The sequence below is a fragment of the Sus scrofa genome, unplaced genomic scaffold (assembly GCF_000003025.6).
Source record: "Sus scrofa isolate TJ Tabasco breed Duroc unplaced genomic scaffold, Sscrofa11.1 Contig1212, whole genome shotgun sequence".
In the NCBI taxonomy this organism is placed as follows: Eukaryota; Metazoa; Chordata; class Mammalia; order Artiodactyla; family Suidae; genus Sus; species Sus scrofa.
This window is the reverse complement of record NW_018084834.1, coordinates 1-21,224: the sequence shown is the minus strand read 5'-3', so window position 1 is coordinate 21,224 and position 21,224 is coordinate 1. Positions and strand designations below refer to the sequence as shown.

The 21,224-nt window shown below is 36.8% G+C and overlaps 1 pseudogene; it reads right to left on the bottom strand.

Moving 5' to 3' along the window:
- Positions 1–104: 104 nt before the first annotated feature.
- On the bottom strand, positions 105–5,892 carry LOC110258094 (annotated as a pseudogene).
- Positions 5,893–21,224: the final 15,332 nt, after the last annotated feature.

Genomic DNA, 21,224 nt, shown 5'->3' with positions numbered 1-21,224 from the left:
GGCTACAAAAATGATGTAATAAGAGAGTGAGAATTTCAAGTGTACATGTTCAGTTTGCTGCATTATCCAGCCAACACTCCAAATGGGTGGCACAGGTACTCAGATTACACTGACTTTCTGAGAAACCTCCTCATGGCCCTTTGGATGTCACTGTTCCGCAGACTGTAGATGAAGGGATTCAGCATGGGGGTGACCACGGTGTACAACACTGAGGCCACTGCATTCTTCCTGGGAGAATGTGAGACAGCTGAGCTGAGATACACCCCAAGGCCTGTTCCATAAAATAAGCAAACACCTGCCAGGTGAGAGCCACAGGTGGAGAAGGCTTTAGACCTCCCACCTGATGAAGGGACTCTCAGAATGGAGGAAAGAATTCGAGTATAAGAGAAAAGAATCCCTGAGACCTGAGTACCACCATAAATGGCACCAACAAAGTACATGACTATGTTATTGGTGGAAGTGTCAGAACAGGCTAGCTTGATGAGTAGAGAAGGGTCACAGAAGAAATTAGAAATGTCCACATCCTTGAAGCAGGGAAGTTGTATCACAATCCAATTGTGCACCTGGGAGTCCAAAAGGCTGATGAAAAAAGACACCAAGAGTAAGAAGCAACATAGGGGTGGGTTCATGATGACCGTGTAGTGCAGTGGGTGACAGATGGCCAAAACCTGTCATAGGCCATCACAGTTAGTAGACTACCATCCATACATACAAAAAGAGTAAAAATGGACATTTGAGATAAGCAGCTCACATAGGAAATGACTCTGCTGTGAGTGTGGATGTTCACAATCATCTTGGGGACAGTCGTGGAGATGAAGCCCATGTCAACAAAGGACAGGATGGAGAGGAAGAAGTACATGGGGGTGTGGAGGTGGGAGTCAGAGATGACAGCCAGGATGATGAGCAGGTTCCCCAACATGGTGACCAGGTACATGGACAGGAACAGGACAAAGAGGAGGGGCTGCAGTTCTGGATCATCTGAGAAGCCCAGGAGGAAAAATTCTGAAACCCTTGTTAGATTTCTGGTTAGATCTCTGGTTCTGTGCAGCTTTTTTAAACAAAAACAAAAACGAGGGTTGAAAATAAGGAAAGACGGGAGTTCCCTTCATGGCTCAGTGGTTAACGAATGTGACTAGGAACCATGAGGTGGCAGGTTCTATCCCTGACCTTGCTCAGTGGGTTAAGGATCCAGTGTTTGCCATGAACTGTGGTGTAGGTTGCAGATGCACCTCAGATCTGGCCTTGCTGTGGCTGTGGTTTAGGCCAGTGGCTGCAGCTCTGATTAGATCCCTAGTCTGAGAACCTCCATATGCCATAGGAGTGGCCCTAGAAAAGGCAAAATAGACCAAAAAAAAAGAAAGAAAAGAAGGCAACACGTAGCAGGCATGCATCACTCTTCTATATTTAGGCTGCAAGCAATACATTTCTAAGGTCATATACCCCAGGACTTTCAGTAATATTTCTCAGTGTGACAAATTTTATCTGCTTAGAACATTTTCCTCATTGGTTTCTGTGTTGTTTACCTGTTTCTATTCACTCTTGTTTTGTAAACAGTACCAAGGGTAAAAGGGAGCAAGAACCTTAGGGAAAATAATGATCTAAATTAAATACAGCCTACTCCTTTAAAATAAAGTAGAATGAGAAATTGCCTTTCTCCTTAAGAAAAACATACTTTGAATTTAAAGAAATCAAGACATAGTTACAGAAATACTATTTTATTCAAACACAATTCTAGCTATTTCCTTCGTTTAGAATAATTATAAATCTCTATGAACGCAGAACCATGTCCTCTGGATTCTAAATTAGAAATGAATATTCATAATCAGAAAACATTTTAGGAGTTCCTGCTGGGGCTCAGGGGTTCAAGAAGCCAACGTATGTCAAAGAGCATTCTGCCTATGTTTTCATCTAGCAGTTTTATGGTGTTAGGGCTTACATTTAGGTCTTTAATCCATTATTGATTTTTTGTATGGTGTTAAGGAATGTTCTAACTTCATTCATTTACATGTAGCTCTCCAGTTTTCCCAGGACCACTTGTTGAAGAGATTTTCTTGCTGCAATTCATGTTTGAGCCTTATTTGTTTAGTTAACCAGCGGTGCATTGGTTTATTTCTGAGCTTTCTATTCTGTTCCACTGATCTATGTGTATGTTTTTGTGCCAGCACTGTACTGTTTTGATGACTGTAGCTATGTAATATAGTCCTAAATCAGGAAGCCTGATTCTTCCATTTATATTTCTCTTCTTCAAAATTTCTTTGGCTACTTGGGGTCTATTTGTATTTTCATATATACTTAAAATATTTTGTTCTAGATCAGTGAATAATGTCCTTGGATCTAGTTTGATCCACCCACTAGAATAAGGTCAGTTAAAAACAAAAATAGGAGTTCCTGTTGTGACTCAGTGGAAACAAATCTGACCAGTATCCATGAGGATATAGGTTCAACCCCTGGCTTTGGTCAGTGGGTTAAAGATCCGGCAGTCCCATGAGCTGTAGTGTAGGTTGCAGACACCCCCTGTATCTGGTATTGCTGTGGTTCTGGCTTAGGCCTGTGGCTACAGCTCTGATTCAACCCCTAGCCTTCATATGCTCTGGTATGGCCATAAAAAGACCAAAAAAAATCCAAGACCTTATTAAACTAAAAAGATTTTGCACAGCAAAGGAAAATTTTTTTTTATCTTTGCTTTTATTTTTATTTTCCCACGAAACTATTTTTTAAAATGAAGAGATAATTCACAGAATGGGAGAAAAATCTTAGCAAATGATGCAACAGACAAGGGCCTAATCTCCAAAATATACAAATAGCTCATAAAATTCAACAATAAAAAAGCAACCAATGCAAAAATGGGCAGAAGACCTAAATAGATATTTCTAAAAGAAGACATACACTTAGCCAGTAACACATGAAAAAATGCTCAACATCATTAATTACTAGAGAAACACAACTCAAAACCGCTATAAGATACCATCTCACACCAGTCATAATGGCCATTATTAACAAGTCAACAAATAACAAATGCTGGAGAGAGTGTGGAGAAAAGGGATCCCTCCTTCACTGTCAGTGGGAATGTAAATGGGTACAACCACTACGGAAAACAGTATGTAGGTACCTCAGAAAACTAAATATAGAACTACCATATGGTCCAGGAATCCCACCTCTGGACATGTATCTGGACAAACATTAATTCAAAAATATATATGCACCCCTATGTTCATTGTAGCGCTATTCACAATAGCCAAGACATGGAAACAACCTAAATGTCCACTGACAGATGAATGGATTAAGAAGATGTGATACATATATAATGGAATACTACTCAAACATAAAAAGGACAAACTATTGCCATTTGCAGCAACATGGATGGATTTAGAGACTCACACTAAGTGAAGTAAGTCAGAAAGAGAAAAATACTGTAGGAGATCATTAATACGTGGAATCTAAAATATGTCATACATGATCCTATCTACAAAACAGAGACATGTCAGAGACATGAAGAGCAGACTTGCTATTGCCAGGAGGGAGGGTGCAGGGAGTGGGAGGGACTGGGAGTTTGGGGTGGTAGATGCAAACTATGACATTTAGAATGGATAAGCAGTGAGGTCCTACTGTACAGCACAGGGAACTACATCCAATCTCTTGAGTTGGAACGTGATGGAAATAGTATTAGAAGAAATGTTGTATCTGACTGGTCACTTTCTATAGAGCAGAAATTGAGAGAACATTGTAAACAAACTATACTTAAATTAAAAAAATTAAAAAGAACCTGAGATAATGTCTGTGAGAAAGAAGTTTCAGTCCCTGGACTCAGTCGGTTAAGGAGCCAGTATTGCCATGATATTTAGCATAGGTCACAGATGTGGCTCAGATCCATTGTTGCCATGACTGTGGCAAAGGCTGCAGCTGTAGCTCTAATTCAACCACTAGTACAGGAACTTCCATATACTGTAGGTGTGGCTGTAAAAAGAAAAGGAAAGAAAAAAAGGAACATTTTATGCAATATTCAGAGATTTATCATTTTTGTTTTTTCTGTCTGCCCTCCTTAAAATAAGTGATTACTCAAATATAAATGTTTTATTTTAAAGTTTACATAGTTTATACATCATATTTTTGGCTTTGGTGGACTTTGAATTTAGATAAGCTTGATTTAGTTAATTGCACAAAATCACATAGATTAATGACTATGAAAATGGTATCTTTAGAAATAGAGCTTCTGTCAATGATTAAATAATAATGAAATTTTAAAAACTCTTAAAAACTCATTTTATACAGGGTTTTTGTTTCAAGACAATACCATCTCAGTAAAATCTCTGGCGCTTGAGAATATTTTACTTATCTTGGGCTCTCTTCTCTAGTATCTGAATAATACCACTTCTCTGTTTTTTTTCTTTTTTTTCCCCCAGTTTCTTGAAGTATGACTGAAAAAAACTGCATAAAATTGTTCAACTGGAAGGTTTTTATAAAGACATACAGACATTGTGAATAATTATCACAATCAAGTTAATTAACATATCCATCACCTACAGTTACTATTTACTCTTTGTGTGTGTGTGTGTGTGTGTGTGTGTGTGTGTATGGTGACGGTTAAGCAGAACTATCTATCAGATTTCAAGAATATAATACATAATTGTTAACTATTGTTATCCTACTGTAAATTAGATCCCCCAACTTATTCATTTTATAATTGAAAGTTTGTGCCCTTTGACCAACATCTGCTCACTTGCTCCACCTCTTGACCCTCATAACTACAGATCTAATCCAGATGATCCCCTGAGTTCCATTTTCTTAGATTCTACACATAAGTGAGATCATACAGTATTTGTCTTTCTATGTTTGGCATATTTTGATAAGCATAATTCTCTCCAGTACCATCCATGTTGTCACAAATGGCAGGAGTTCCTTCTTTTATGGCTGAATAGTATTCCTTTGTCTAAATACATTTCCTTTATCCCCTCATCTGCCAACAGACATGTTGGTTGTTTCCATATTTTTGCAAGTTGAATAATGCTTTAAAAAACATGGGAGGGCAGACATTTCTCCTGATTTCATTTATTTGGGATATATCCTGTAGTGGAGTTGCTGCATTATGTGGTAGTTCTAGTTCAATTAGTAGCAATTTTTAATTTTTAAGAGACTTCCTTTCTGTTTTCCATAATGGCTGTACCAATATTCATTCCCACCAATCAGGTGCAAGGGTTCCCTTTTCTCCACAGCTTCACCAACACTTGTTGTCTCTTTTATATGTAATTGCCATCCTAACATATGAGAAGTGATATTTCAATGGGGTTTTGACTTGAGTTTCCTGATACTAATGATGTGGAGCTAATAGGCTTCAGACACCTAATAGGCTTGTTTTCCTGACCATAAATCTCTCATTTACAGCTGAGGAGCTTAGCACTAGGGGAGGTCCCAGAGCCCAGAGTATGACCCAGCCTTCTCACATCTAGCTAGCAGGTTTGCATGTCAATCTTTCCTGATACAGGAATTGCAATTCCCTTACTTTTGCTACCTGATTGTAATTCAGTTTCATTATTTTGACATGTCACTCTATGATTTGATGGCGAAAAAAATCAAAATAAATAATGTAAACACATCTAGGAAATTTCCTTACTATAATAGCACTGAAAGTCTTGACTAGAGAGTCATTATATAAGAAAAAAATTAAAAACATTAAAATTAGAAAGGAAATAAAAATCATGGACTTGGATAAGAGACTTGTGGCTGCCTGATGGGAGGGGGAGGGAGTGGGAGGGATCTGGAGCTTGGGTTTATCAGACACAACCTAGAATAGATTTACAAGGAGATCCCACTGAATAGCATTGAGAACTATGTCTAGATACTCATGTTGCAACAGAAGAAAGGGTGGGGGAAAAACTGTAATTGCAATGTATACATGTAAGGATAACCTGACCCCCTTGCTGTACAGTGGGAAAATAAAAAAAAAGGAAATAAAATAATTAAATAGAATTGTATAAGAATAAAATAAAATAATTTCTATTCACAGATGATGTCATTTTACATAAAAAAAATAATTGAAGCTACCTAATAGAACTACTGAAAGAAAGTTTGACAAAATCATTAATATTGCTTAGACCAGTGGTTTTAAGTACCAGTTTGTTGATAATTCATGCATACTTATTTTAAAAATACACAGACAACACACCCTCAGCCTAGAACCAGTATCAGGATCTCTGCAGGTGACTTTCTCAGCCACACTAATGAGAATCTGGGATTAATAATCACTGCCTTGGAATATTGCCCAACACTTAGAGAAAGCTCCATAAAAATTACTTATAATTGCCCTCATAATATGCACGGTCACTTATTAAATATGAGCATTTAATAATACTTGTTTCAGTTCTCATATTTTATTGGGGTGTGAAACATAACTGATACCATTTGGCTTTTCTTGGATCTCAGCTCAATCCCATCCCTCTGTATACCTGTCCCCAAAAAGCGACCAGTGACGTGAAGTTGATGGGTATATTTCCTTGTCACTGTTTCCATGATGCCAATATTAATTTCTATATCTATAAGGAGAGTTCTTAAGATCTCACCTTAGCAGAATACCACCCATATTTTCTCTAAAATGTATTTTCCCTCAACTTTGAGGTGAAGCCTCTTTGTTAAGTACAAACAAGTACTTCAAACATTTTTCCTGATGCCCATAATTCTGTAAGTCAAAACATCACTTTATTTAGTTTACAAATTTATGTTTATAGGTTTTAATATAGATTTAACATATTTAACCTATATACTTCACATACATTTACTGTAACTAAATAATCATGTTTTATTTATTAGTTAACTTACATATTTTATATTACTATTTATATCAGTTTCCTTTTACAACAGTCCTATGAAAATTCTTATACCAAACTTTGTATCATACAAATGAGAATATGTATACCAACTGTGAGTGGGGATTAGCTCAATTTCTAGGAATTGGTGAATATTCAGTTTTGCTAGTATTAATTGCTTATATTTGTTTCAATCCAAAAATTACTTTCTATCAACCACATCAACTTTTACAAAGGGTCACTTGAAAAACTATTTCTGTTGTATCTTTATTTTTATTTTTTTTATTAAAGTATAGTTGATTTACAGTGTGAATTTCTCCTATAGAGCACAGTGGCCCAGTCATACATATATATAATATATATATACACATTCTTTTTAGCATGCTATCTTCCACCAAGTTCTATCCCAAGACATTGGATATAGTTCCCCATGCTGTACAGTAGAACCTCATTGCTTATCCATTCTAAATGTAATAGTTTGCATCTACTAAACCCAAGCTCACCATCCATCCCACTGCCTCCCCCATTCTCCTTGGCAACCGTAAGTCTGTTCTCTTTATCCATGAGTCTGTTTCTGTTTTGTAGGTGTTTCATTTGTGCCATATTTTAGATTCCACATGTAAGTCATAGCATATGTTATTTGTCTCTCCCTTCCTGAAGTCTATCTTGTGATAATTTCATGACACCTACATGTGACATTTTCATCTTGCATAGGAAATTATTTCAAACTTGGGTTTTAAAACTGGACTGAATAACTTGACTATTTATAAAAATTCCTGTAATCAATCATGTTAGTGACACTATGGCCCCTGTAAATTACTGTCTCATTCTCAAAATTCACAGGTAGACTCACTGAACCAAAAGAGGATCAATCAATTCTTCTACCTTCATTTCACATCTGAGGCCCAAGTAGGTTAGAAAAGACTCACTCTGTCTACAGTGGAGGTGACTGAGAACTGGTACATAAATAAGCAGATCACTATTTGAGTCCTGGGTTTTTCACCCCCTATATGTGGAGTGTGTGTAAATCTCTCCTCATCTCTGGGCTTCTCTTCCTTCTTGGAAATAAAGAGTCTAATACTCACCACCAAACCAAGTGTGGAAGTATAAGGGTTTGTAACTGGTAAATAGTGCATCATTTTTTAGAAAGAAAGTCAATCAACATTGAAATAATGTATTTATTCACTAAATACAATTCCTAAAATTTAATGATGTTTTGTAGATTACATTGCAGAGAGGTCGAATCCTTTCCTGTCTGAGGGCATTGGAGCATTGAATGACATGAAACCCTAAAATACATATCAGCCCATGAAATAAAATGTAGTGTTCTCATATTTCTGACTCCTTTTTTCCTCATACTTATGAAAATTTCTGCAATGGTTTTTCAATGACTGAATCCTGTAGGTGCTACTAAATGGGAAATAATAGGTCCAATAGAAAATCACATGGTCAAGCATGATTTTATCTTGTCCTCGTCTTATGGGACATTCTGAAGGGTGGAAACACCAGCATGAATGATCCACTGCTTGGAAGCCATAGGCAATTTACTTTATTTTTATGAAAATGGAAGGGTTTATTCAACACTTAACTGGCTTTTTAAAAATTTCTTTATATATATGTTTTTCCTACTGTACAGCATGGTGACCCATGTATACGTACATGTGTACATTCTTTTTTCTCACTTTACATGTTCCATCATAATTGACTAGACAGAGTTCCCAGTGCTACACTAGCAGGATCCCATTGCTAATCCATCCTGAAGGCAACATTCTGCATCTATTTACCCCAAGATCCCAGTCCCTCCCACTCCCTCCCCTTCCCTCTTGGCAACCACAAGGCTGTTCTCCAAGTCCATGATTTTCTTTTCTGTGGAAAGATTCCTTTGTGCCAGATATTAGATTCCAGATGTAAGGGATATCATATGGTATTTGTCTTTCTCTTTCTGGCTTTTTTTAAATCCTGGGTGTCTCCTCTGTGCCAACAAGAGGTAGGCTCTTGGGAATCAGAAATAAATAAGCCTCTGTTCTTTCTCTTCATATGTGAAGAATGCATTAGTATAAACAAACCAAATGTATGGGATGTAAGGAAATAATAACATTATATAAAGGGATATTTATATCCAGTAAGGTGAGAATTAGCCTCATAATTATTAGTTACAAAATATTAAGAATTTAAACTCTGCTTTCTTTATGCATCCATCACATAGTTACTGCAGAGAGGGCAACCATTATTTGTTTCATTCTAATTGAGTGGGTTTTTTATCAAAAAAAAAAAAAAGGAATCAACTCAGCTGACAATCCTAAACTGAGGATTCTAAGAATTTACCCCCTCACACACTAAGAATTAGTGGAACACCAAGGGTTCAAAATTAATTTTTTATTATGTAAATACTATGACTTAATTTCATTGTTTTCAGACTCTCTGAAAGTTCCAAGCAGAAGTGCAGAGGTTTAACCACAGATACATCTGATGTATATTATTTTAAATAGTTTTCATTTTCCTGAGTAGGAGTGGACCCCAAGACTCTGATTTTTATGTCTCCTTTTGTGGTTGATTTGGCTGATTATGGGTATGGAGGAGAAAGTGGACAGTTGAAGTAAAATCCAGGAGCAAGATCGATAGAGAGATCTATCATCTATCTTTATTTTTTTTATCATTTCTTTACATGTATATTTTTTCTACTGTACAGCATGGTATCATCTATCCTTAAATATCCTTTGCCAGTTATTTTTGTGATGTTATTTTATTTTATTTTCATCAGAGTATAGTTGACTTACAGTGCTGTGTCAATGTCTGCTGTAGGGCATATTGACCAAGTCATACATATGTATACATCTTTTTCATGCCATCTTCCATCATGTTTTATCCCAAGAGATTGGATATATTTCCCTAGGTTGCACAGCATGACCTTATTGCTTATCCATTCTAAATGAAATAGTTTGGAGCTACAAACCCCAAACTCCCAGTTCATCCCATTCCCTCTCACTTCCCCTTGGCAACCACAAGTCTGTTCTCTATGTCTGTGAGTCTGTTTACCTCTTGCAGATAGGTTCATTTGTGCCATATTTTATTGTACTTTACTATTATTATTATTATTATTATTATTATTATTGCTTTTTAGGGCCCCACCTGTGGCATATGGAGGTTCCCAGACTAGGAGTCTAATCAGAGCCACAGCTGCTGGCCTACGCCATAGCCACAGCAGTGCCAGATCTGAGCCATGTCTGTGACCTACACCACAACTCACAGCAACACCAGATACTTAAACGACTGAGTGAGGGCAGGAATCAAACCTGCAACCTCATGGTTCCTAATTGGATTCATTTCCCCTGTGCTACAATGGGAAATCCAACTTGTGACATATTTTAGATTCCATATATAAATGATATCAGATGGCATTTGTCTTTCTTGTCTCTTTCTGTCACTCAATCATTTTTCCTGTTACCCATACAGCAAGCACTACCTACTCCCCTCCACTGTGGTCTGCAAGAAAACTCCACAGAGAAGGGCTTCATGAGCAGGGAGTTTCTGCCAGCTCTCACAGGGAAGACACATGACTGTTGAGGTTGGCAGGGGAAAGCCTGCTCAGATGCATCCTGGACTCAGTCTGCCCAGGATGACTGGCTTCAAACATGGCTTTAACTCATACTAACCAATACCACAGTAAATGTTACATAAAATGCTGTGCCTTCCTCTTATTGAAATAATCATGGGATGTGGGCACTTCCAGTTTGAGAGAGATGATGTACATGTAATCAAACAAGAGACATGATACACAAACCACAGAGCCTGACACTCGTCAACAATGCATGATGTTTGGGTTAATGCCATCCTCCTTCTCATCTTCATCATTGCTTTCATGAACATTTGGATTGCTAAGAGGGAAGTTTAGAGAGGTTCATGTGCTGCTATGGTGGGAGGGATGCCAGGCAGAGACAAAGCCAGTGAGGATGGATGCAGAAGTCTGAATGAGAATTCTCACACCCAAACCACAACCAAGAACAAAAATTTCAGAGGGCTCTGATCCAAAATTCTATACATTGATGACCCTTCATCTTTCTATACCAACCATCATTTTAGCCTCCTAGGAGAAAATCATGCTTCCCAAGAAACCCTCCATCAATCACTCTTTCTCCTAAGCACTTACTGGGATTGGATACATTTCTGGTGGACTATGACCAAGGAAAACAGATTCATTGCCCTTTCCTTCCTGGCCTGTGATGAAGTTTCAGGATCTCTCTTCAGGACTGGCAAGAAGTCAGACTCAGGCTGGGAACTGCTGATGCAGGTGCCCACAAAGGATAGGGACACAGGTCTAGAATCACACTCTTAGAACTGGCAAACTGAAGAGATGGAAGCACTGGCCAATTATGTACAGTGGTGTGACCTGAGGTCTCAGTGCACAAAGCTCATAATTAGCCAGTGGGTCCATATTGTCCCAGTCTCTGGAGACTTGCTAGTATTCATCAAAGAAGAAAAAAAAAAGAGAAAAGTGAATATTCCTGGAAGGTTCTTGGCCCATCCTCTCTTCAGGAGGATGTTCACCTATACCTTTGTCTCCTTACATGTAACACATTGCAGAATGTTAACATAATATTCAGATATTTCCCCCCAATGTAACCAGTCAATGTATGATTTTAGTCCCAGCAAACCCATTGTATTCATCACAAAATCTATGCAGCATTGGGCGATCTACAGCAAGAAATGTTATACCTTTTCAATTTTCTCAGCTAATATTTGTCTCTAAGGATAACTTATTTTCATTACCTTAGTTCTTACTTAGAATGGCAATTTATATTTTGGAGATTTATGGGGTTATGCGTGTGTGTATGTGTGTGTTTTGTAATTTCAGTGGAGTCTTCATTTCTAAGATTTCCTCTAATGGAATTATGTTGCCATATTAGGATACTCCTGATTTTTACTTGTTATTTGCTTACTGATATTTATTTAAATATTTCAGAGGGCCTCCCAGGAGGTTGCAATCAAGCAGTTGGTCAGGGTTACAGACACCAGAAAGCCTGATTAGCAAAGGAGCACTTTTCAAGCTCACTACAGGGCTCTGGTTAGGATTCCCATGTACACAGAATATTATCCAGAGAATTCCCACAGTTCCTTGACCTATGGGCCTCTGAGGGAATACCTCACCACATGGAAGCTGTGTTCTCTCAGCAGAGAGAGGAAGAGAAAAGAAGGAGAAAAAAGGTCATATTTTTTAAAACTCTAATCCCTGAAGTGACACATTCCAAAATGTCTTCCATATTTCATTGTCAAAATCAAGTCACTATGTAAATCTCATAGTCAATGGGAGGGATGCATATATAATATTTCAGTAAATTTAATCATTTTTTATTGGGCTACTTCTTTTCCTAAAAACTGGAAATTTTCCTCTGTCAAATGCATTATTTTCTTTCATAGCAAAGTCAAGTATTTTGTTTTCTTTAACATCAAAGTTTCTCACAAATGAATGGATATATTCTGTTCATAACTGATTCACTTTGCTGTATACCAAAAATTAACACAACACTGTAAGTCAAAAATGATCCAATAAAATTTTCTTTCTGTTTGTCATCTATGTACATTGTAGTGAAATGCCTACTTAGATAACTTAAAAAGTGATAATGCCATTTGCAGCAACATGGATAGAACTAGAGAATCTCATACTGAGTGACATGACCCAGAAAGACAAAGACAAATACCATATGATATCACTTATAACTGGAATCTAATATCCAGCACAAATGAACATTCCCTCAGAAAAGAAAATCATGGACTTGGAGAAGAGACTTGTGGCTGCCTGATGGGAGGGGGAGGGAGTGGGAGGGATCGGGAGCTTGGGCTTATCAGACACAACTTAGAATAGATTTACAAGGAGATCCTGCTGAATAGCATTGAGAACTATGTCTAGATACTCATGTTGCAACAGAAGAAAGGGTGGGGGAAAAATGTAATTGTAATGTATACATGTAAGGATAACCTGAACCCCTTGCTGTACAGTGGGAAAATAAAATAAAATAAAATAAAATAAAAACTAAAAAAAAATTAAAAAAAGTGAAATGCAAAGTAAATTAAAGTAGTTTTGCACAGCTTTCAGAGGGCCCAGACTACTACCATTAAAAATGAAGTCTGACAAATCTAAGAAGGGGTGGACACTCATCTTGTGGAACACGACAGGAGCCCTCAGACTTACTTCTGGTGACAGAATACAGAAAGGCATGATAATCGGGCAAAGTCCTAAGCAGGCTATTTCTGGTAAAGGTATAAACTTCCATTTGCTTGACCACATTACAATCCTAAATAATGGAAAAGAAGATAAATTCATTGTGATGATTTGGGTGATTTAATGATCCTCAGATATCATTAGAGTCACACAGCAACTGGAAATATGACATCACTACCTATTTCCCAGTGGCGTACCCAACACTAAGATGGAGTCTTAACAACCACCTTTCTTCCCAGTGCAATTTTGCAATCTCCCAATTGCAGGTATCTTACAACATATTATATACTCTTATACTGCATTATCTATCAGGATTCATTCAAGAAAAGAGAAACCAATTAGTCATTTTAATGGAGAAAATTTAATACAAGAGTTTTTTAAAGAGTTATTAGAGATTTAAAAAAAAAAAGAAAGAATAACACAGCTATCATAAGTGAAGGAAGAAGCTACTATACCAAAGGCATGGGTGTATAAAGGGGACAGTTTAGCATTTAGGAAAACATTTAGGGCAAAGAGAATTTTACAGACCACTCTTGAATATATTAAAAATGACCATAAGATGGAAAATAGCATTAATTCCAAGATCCCCATCCTAAAGCAAAGTATAGAAATATGAGTTTGGAGCAGAAACAATCCCTTCAAAAATAGCACATAGGCCAAGCTCTGTGGTGTAGAGAAACATGGTACATGAGGAATCATTATCAGAAATAATGGGGACAGAGTTCCTCTTGTGACTCAACAGGTTGAGTACCCAATATTTTCTCTGTGACAAGATGGATTTGAACCCTACACTTGCTTAGTTGGTTAAGGATCCAGCATTTCCGCAAGTTGCAGCATAGGTCACAGGTGTGGCTCAGATCCATTGTATCTCTGGCTGTGGTGTAGGCCTGCAGCTGCAGCTCTGATTTGACTCCTAGCCTAAGAAATTATCATGCCACAGGTGTGGTGGAGAAAGACAGAAAGGAAGGAAGGAAGGAAGGAAGGAAGAAAGAAAGAAAGAAAGAAAGAAAGAAAGAAAGAAAGAAAGAAAGAAAGAAAGAAAGAAAGAAAGAAAGAGGAAATATATTGAGTGTGGCTACTGTAGGCTCTTCATATCTTCCCCCTTTGAGCTTTGATCTCTTTAGGATCTTCCTCCATGAGTAGTTAGGACCAAAGTCGGACAGGTCACCTTGAAATGAAAGATCTGACTTATCAGAAATTCTCCACCTAGGCCACACACTCTAACCACCTACGTGCCTTAAAAAATCTTCATGCTCAGGACATGATGCAGTATAATTATCAGAAAATGTGGTGCTGACACCCAGATGTCAATATTTTTAAGCATCCTGGATGATTTTGATAAAAGCCAAGGTTGAGAAGCAGTGGAATGCATCTTCATACATACCCTGAATAAACAGGTTGGAAAAAGGGTTATGGAAAATAATAGACATTTTCAAGTAAATCATACATAGAGACATATGACAATGAAGATATAACATCCAAAACCTATGGGACATGGCAAAAGCAGTTCTTAGACAGAAGTTTATTACAATACAGTCTTATCTCAGGAAAGAAGAAATAACTCAAATAAAAACCTAAACTTATACCTTAAAGATCTAGAGAAGGAAGAACAGATGACATGCAAATTAGTAGAAGGAAAAAAAATCATAAAGATTAGAGCCAATATTAATAACATAGAGACAAAGAAAACAATTGAGAAGATCAATGAAACCAAAAAAGTTGGTTCCTTGAAAAGATCAACAAAATTGATATACCTTTAGCCAGACTCATCAAGAAAGAAAGGGAGAGGGTTCAATTCAATAAATTTAGAAATGAAAAGGAGAAGTTACAACCAACACTCTAGGAAATATAAAGGATCATGAGAACATATTATGAGAAACTATATGCCAATAAAATGGACAAGCTCCAAGAAATGGACAGATTCTTGCAAAGGTACAAGCTACCAAGACTGAACAGGAAGAACTAGAAAATATGAACATGGTGCTGAAATTGAACATGTGATTAGAAAACTTGCAAAAAGCAAAAGTCCAGGACCTGACGGCCTCACAGCTGAGTTCTTTCCAACTTGAGGGAGAAGAGATAACACATCTTCTTCTGAAACTTTTCCAGAAAAACAGAGGAAGGAACATCCCCAAACTCACTCTGTGAAGCCACAATTACCCTGATACCAAACCCAGACAAAGATACCACACAAAAAAAGAAAATTATAGGCCAATATCTTTGATGAATGTAGACACAAAAAGTTTGGCCAACTGAATCCAAAAACATACAAACAGATCATACACCATGACCAATTTGATTCATCCCAGATTCACAAGGATGGTTCAACATACACAAATCAATCAATGTCATACACCACATTAACAAAAGAAAAGTTGAAAACCACATCATCATCTCAGTAGATGCAGAAAAGCATCTAACAAATCTAACATCCATTCATGATAAAAACTCTTACCAAAGTGGGTATAGAAGGAACCTGTCTTAACATAATAAAAGCAATTTATGACAAACCCACAGCAAATATAATACTCTAGAAAAGCTGAAAGCCATCCCACTAAAGTCTGGAACAAGACAACGATACCCACTATCAACACTTTTATCCAACATAGTACTGGAAGTCCTAGCCACAGCTATCAGACAAACAAATAAGTACAATATATCCAAATTGGAAGAGAAGAGGTAAAATTGTCTCTGTATGCAGATGACATCATGTTATATATAGAAAACCCTAAGGCCTCCAAACAAAAACTACTCAAACTGATCAATGAATTCAGCAAAGAAGCAGGATACAAGATTAACATTCAATCAGTTGCATTTCTATATACTAACAATGAAATATTAGAAAAGGTGTAAAAACCACAACACCTTTTAAAATCACACCCCCAAAAATTAAACAACTGGGAATAAACCTAACAAAAGAGGTGAAAGACTCTTATGCTGAGTACTATAAAACATTAATGGAATACTGCTCAGCTATAAAAAAGAACAAAATAATGCCATTTGCAGCAACACAGATAGAACTAGGGATCTCTTATACTAAGTGAAGTTAGAAAGAGAAAGACAAATACCATATGGTTTCACTTATATCTAGAATCTAATATATGGCACAAATTAACCTTTCCACAGAAACGAAAATCATGGACTTGGAGAATAGACTTGTGGTTGCCAAGGGGGAGGGGGAGGAAAGGGAGGGACTGGGAATTTGGTGTTGACAGATGCACACCATAGCCTTTGGAATGGATAAGCAATGGGATCCTGCTGTATAGCACTGGGGACTATGTCTGGTCACTTGTGACGGAGCATGATAATGTGAGAAAAAATAATGTATACATGTATGTGTGACTGGATCACTTTGCTGTGCAGCAGAAAATTGACAGAACACTATAAATCAGCTATAATGAAAAAAATAAAAATCATTATAAAAAAATAAAACATTAATCAAGGAAATTAAAGAGGATTCAAAGAAATGGAAAGATATTCTATGCTTCTGGGTTGGAAGAATTAATATCATAAAAATGGCCATGCTGCCCAAAGCAATCTACAGATTCAATGCAATCCCCATCAAATTACCCATGACATATTTCTCAGAACTAGAACAAACTATCCAAAAATTTATATGGAACCATAAAAGACCCACAATTGACAAAGCAAACCTGAGGAACAAAAGCCAAGCAGAAGGCATAACTCTCCCAGACTTCAGGCAATATTACAAAGCCACAGGCATCAAGACAGTGTGGTACTGGTACCAAAACAGACCGACAGACCAATGGAACTGAATAGAGAACCCAGAAATAAACCCAGACACCTACGGTCAATTAATCTTTGACAAAGGAGGCAAGAACACAAAATGGGAAAAACATAGTCTATTCAGCAGGAATTGCTGGGAAGCCTGGACAGCAACATGCAAATCAATGAAACTAGAACATACTCTCACACCATGCACCAAAATAAACTCAAAAAGGCTGAAAGACTTAAATATAAGACAAGACCCCACCAAACTCCTGGAAGAGAATATAGGCAAAACATTCTCTGACATCAACCTTACAAATGTTTCCTTAGGACAGTCTCCAAAAGCAACAGAAATCAAAGCAAAAATGAACCAATGGGACCTAATCAAACTGACAAGGTTTTGCACAGCAAAGGAAACCATATAAAATACAAAAAGACAACATGTGGAATGGGAGAAATAGTTCCTAATGATGCAACTGACAAGGGATTAATCTCTAAAATACACAAGCAACTTATAAGATTTAACATAAAAAAACCTAACAAACAAATTGAAAAATGAACAAAAGACCTGAAAAGACATTTCTCCAAAGATGACATATAGATGGCCAGCAGGCACAAGAAAATATGCTCAAAAACACTAATTATTAGAGAAATGCAAATCAAAAGTCTAATGACTAGTCAAAAGTCCACCATTAAAGAGTCAACAAAAACAAATGCTGGAGAATACACAGAGAAAAGGAAATTTTCCTTCACTGTTGATGGGAAGGTAAATTGGTACAACCACTATGGAGAACAGTATGGAGGTATCTCAGAAAACTAAATATAGAACTACTGTATGACCCAGCAATCCCACTCTTGGGCATATATTCAGACAAAACTTTCCTTGAAAAAAATCCATCCACCTATATGTTCATTGCAGCTTATTCACAGTAGCCAAGACATGAAAACAAACTAAAAACCCATTAACAGATGAATGGATTAAGAGGAGGTGGAACATATATACAGTGGACTACTACTCAGACATAAAAAAAGCAAATGAATGCCATTTACACATGGATGGATCTAGAGACTCCAATACTGAGTAAAGTAAGTCAGAAAGAGAAAGACAGACACCATATGTTATCACTTATAGGTAGAGTCTAAAATATGGCACAAATGATCTACCTACAAAACAAAAAGAGATCATGGCCATGGAGGATAGACTTGTGTTTTCCATGGGGTAGGGGGAAGGATGGGTTGAGAGTCTGGTGTTAGTAGATGAAAAATATTGCATTTGGAGTGGATGGGCAATGGGATCCTGCTGTATAGCACAGGGAAATACATCCAATTACTTGTGGTGGATCAGCATGAAGGATAAAGTGAGAAAATGATTTTATATATATATATATATATAATGTCTGTGTGTGTGTATATATATGTATGTGTGTATATATATATATATATATATACATATATATATAATACCTGGGTCACTTTTCTGTACAGCAGAAATTGCCAGAACATTGTAAATTAACTCAAATAAAATTTTTTTGAAAAAGAAGATATGTGGACCCCAGTGATCATAGTAGCATTGTTTACAATAGCCAAGATATGTAAGAAATCTGTGTCTATCAACAGATAAAGAGTAGTACATATATACAAAGGAATACTACTCACCTATAAAAAAGAATGAAATTCTGCCATTTACAACAATATCAGTGGACTTGAAAAATATTATGCTTAGTGAAATAAGTATACAAATATAAATATTTTATTTACCACTATATGTATATCAGAAAAAATAAAAAATGAAGAAAATAAAAAAAAAGAAAATAATCAAAAAGAGAGTTGCTCATCTTTAGGAAGCTTGGTCACCATGATAAACTACAGATACCTCCATGGATATAATAAGAGTCAGACATGCATAATTATATATAGAAAATCTCGATACTCTCCCATCCAATAAATATATCAAATGAAGCAATATTAAGTTGAGGCAATGATAAGCAAGAAGGTGATAAGAGCTACAAAAAGGTTCTGATGTGAGAGGTAAAATTTTCAGGTCTAGATGTTGTATTTGCAATATGTTACAATATATACTCCAAAGGGATGACACAAATATTAAGAATAGATTGTTTTGCTGAGGACCCTCCTCATGGCCCTTTTGATGTCTCTGTTCCTCAGGCTACAGATGAAGGGGGTTCAGCATGGGGGTGACCACGGTGTACAACACTGAGGCCCACTGCATTCTTCCTGGGAGAATGTGAGATGGCTGAGCTGAGATACACCCCAAAGCCTGTCCATAAAAAAAGCAAACACCTGCCAGGTAGACCACAAGCGGAGAAGGCTTTAGACTCCACCTGATGAAGGGACCTCAGAACAGAGGAAGATTCTAGTGTAAGAGAAAAGGATCCCTGAGACTGGAATACCACAAAAATGGCACAAACAAAATACATAAAATGTTATTGTGAGAGTATCGGAAACAGGCTGCTTGAGGAGTAGAGAAGGATCACAGAAGAATTGGAATGTCCACATCCTTGAAGCAGGGAAGTTATAACACAATCCAACTGTGCACCTGGGGAGTCCAAAAGGCTGACCAAAAAAGACACCAAAAGTAAGAAGCAACATAGGGGGTGGGGTTCATGATGACCAGGTAGTGCAGTGGGTGACAGATGGCCACAAACCTGTCATAGGCCATCACAGTTAGAAGTTGTACAATCCATAGCCCCCAAAATAATATAAAACAGACATTTGAATTTAAGCAGCCCACATAGGAGAGACTCTGCTGTGAGTGTTGGATGTTCACAATCACTTGGGGACAGTGGTGGAGATGAAGCCCATGTCAGCCAAGGACAGGTTGGAGAGGAAGAAGTACATGGGGGTGTGGAGGTGGAGTCAGAGATGACAAGCCAGGATGATGGCAGGTTCCCCAGCATGGTGACCATATACATGACAAGAACAGGACAAAGAGGAGAGGTTGCAGTTCTGGATCCTCTGAGAAGCCCAAGAGGAAGAATTCTGAGGACACTTGTTAGATTTCCATTCTATATAGTTTGGACACCTTTTTTTTTTAGAGAAAGAGGTCAAAATTAGGGAAATTTAGTAAATGGGCATGCAGCCTTTGTTCATATTTAGATTCAAGCAATTCATTTCTAAGTCTACCCCCAGGACTTTGTAACAGTATTTCTCAGTGTGAAAATTTCTATCTGCTTAGAATTGTTTACTTACTGGTTTTCATTTATTTGCTTTTCTACACACACTACTTATTTTAGAAACTTTACTAAACAGTAACGAGAGGATGGGAATATATAAATACATGATCACAGTAATATAGACTACTTATTTAGAAAAAAATACAGAATAAGAAATGCACTATCCCCTCTAAGAATAAAGTTCTACATTGAACTACTTAAAACAGTTATAAAACTTTTTTTTCAATATATTCTAGATTTTCCTTTTTACAATATTTGTAAATACTTATGTAATATGGATTTTTGTAAACTGGATTCCAAATTAAATTTGAATGTTTGTAATAAGATTTTTTGTGATAGTTATCTTCAGGAGTTGAGTCATTTTTTTATTTTCTGTCTTCCCCCTTTCATGAAATTAATGATTGTTCAAATATCGGGTTTGTGTTTTAAAAGTCATTTAATATATTCTTCATAACTCTAGCTCTGCTGGAATTAAAAAATCAACCAGCATCGTTTCATTAAGTGCACATAATCATACAGCCTTGATGAATGAGAAGATGACATTGTTAACAGAGCTTCTCTCAATGATTAAACAACAATGACATTTAAGGAACACTCTCTGAATTTTTTTTATTTTAGATGAAGTTATTTGTTGCAACTCAATTCAATCTCAGTAAATCATCCCGCACATGGGACCACACTAGTTTTTGTACTCTCTTCTGAAGTGGCCTGATAACATTAGTTCACTGGTTTTCCTTTTATCCAGTTTATTAAGGTATGATTGACAAAATTGCATATTTGCATTATACAACATGAAGATTTCTTTAAATTAATTAGATGATACAATAATTTTTCACACAGACACATGCTGTATGCTAGACAATCAGGACTCATTCATTTATAACAGAAATTCTATACTCTTTGACCAACAACTCTCCATTTCCCCCAACCCTACCCCTTACAACTACAGTTCTAATTGATGGTTTTATGAATTGAATTTTCTTAGGTTCCACCCCTAAGAAAAATCATATAGTATTTTTCTGTGTCTGATCTATTTCAGTAAGCATAATGTCCTCCAGTTACATTCATATTGTCACAAATGGCAGGATTTCCTTCTTTTTACTGCTGAATAATATTCTATTATCTCTGTATACACAGCACATTTTCTTTATCCATTCCTGGCTCTGTAGATCAGTTGTTTGCATATTCTTACTATTGTGAATAATTACAATGAACTTAGGAGTACAGATATCTCTTTGAGGTACTGATTTCTTTTCCTTTGGACATTTTCCCTGCAGTGGTATTGCTGGA